This window comes from Sceloporus undulatus, chromosome 2, assembly GCF_019175285.1.
Source record: "Sceloporus undulatus isolate JIND9_A2432 ecotype Alabama chromosome 2, SceUnd_v1.1, whole genome shotgun sequence".
Taxonomy (NCBI): Eukaryota; Metazoa; Chordata; class Lepidosauria; order Squamata; family Phrynosomatidae; genus Sceloporus; species Sceloporus undulatus.
The window spans coordinates 4,905,113-4,906,151 of NC_056523.1; positions in this window are offsets into that span (position 1 = coordinate 4,905,113).

The window sequence follows — 1,039 nt, forward strand, 5'->3', positions numbered from 1 at the left end:
GGTTGCCGCTAGGGAACCTTCTCCTGGTCCTCTTATCCTCTCTGCCATCTGTGACCTCACTGGGAAACAGCGCTGCCTCGCTTGCTCTACGGCGCCCTCCTGTGGTACATTGCAGTTAGACAGCCTCTCAGGCAGAAATGGAAAAGAAATCATTCATTCAAAATTACCTTTACATTTAAAAATAATAAGAAGAAAATAAAGATCGAAAATAAATAAATATAAAATATATAAAATTAAAAATCAAGTAAAGAAAAAACATAAAAAATAACAAATACATTTAAAAATTAAAATATAACAAATAAATCGTCACCAAAAATTAAAAAATGTATTTCTTGATCCTTTTCCTCGTGTCTCGTGCCATCCTCTGCTATTTAAATTCTTTTCCTCCTTCTTTACTTCTTTTTCTTTTATCTTCATTCCTCCTTTTTCTCTGCTTTCTAAGTTTTAACCTTCCTTTTTCCTTTCACATTCCTGCTTGCCTATTTCATTCTATATTCCTCACCTCCTCCCTCCCCCATTTTATTCCCTGTTTTCATCTGTTTCTTTAGGTGACTTCTCTTTGATTTATTTTCCATTCTTATCCACCTTTTCTTTCTTTTTTCTCCTTCATTAGGTTTTTTAATATCTTTTCCTATCAGTCCTTTCCCCTTCTGACTTCTTTTGTTTATTTTACATACCTTCTTCATTATTTAGATGGTGGGTCAACATGTTTTATTATTTCCTTTGTTATATCTATGTTTTTATTTTAAAATTTATTATTTTTTTATTATTTTTTACTTTTTTACTGTTTTTATTTTTTTATATGCCAATATTCATTTTAGAGTTATTTTATATTTAATTTTATTGTAATTTTTTCATTCATTTCATATTATTTGATTTTTTTTTTATTGTCTATCTATTTTCCTTCATTTTTATTATTTTTATTTCTTACTTTATTTCATTCATTTTATTTTTATGTAAATCAATTTATATTTTATTTTATTTTATTTTGAATTTTATGTAAATTAATTTTTATTTCGAAAATGTGCTTCCAACTCTA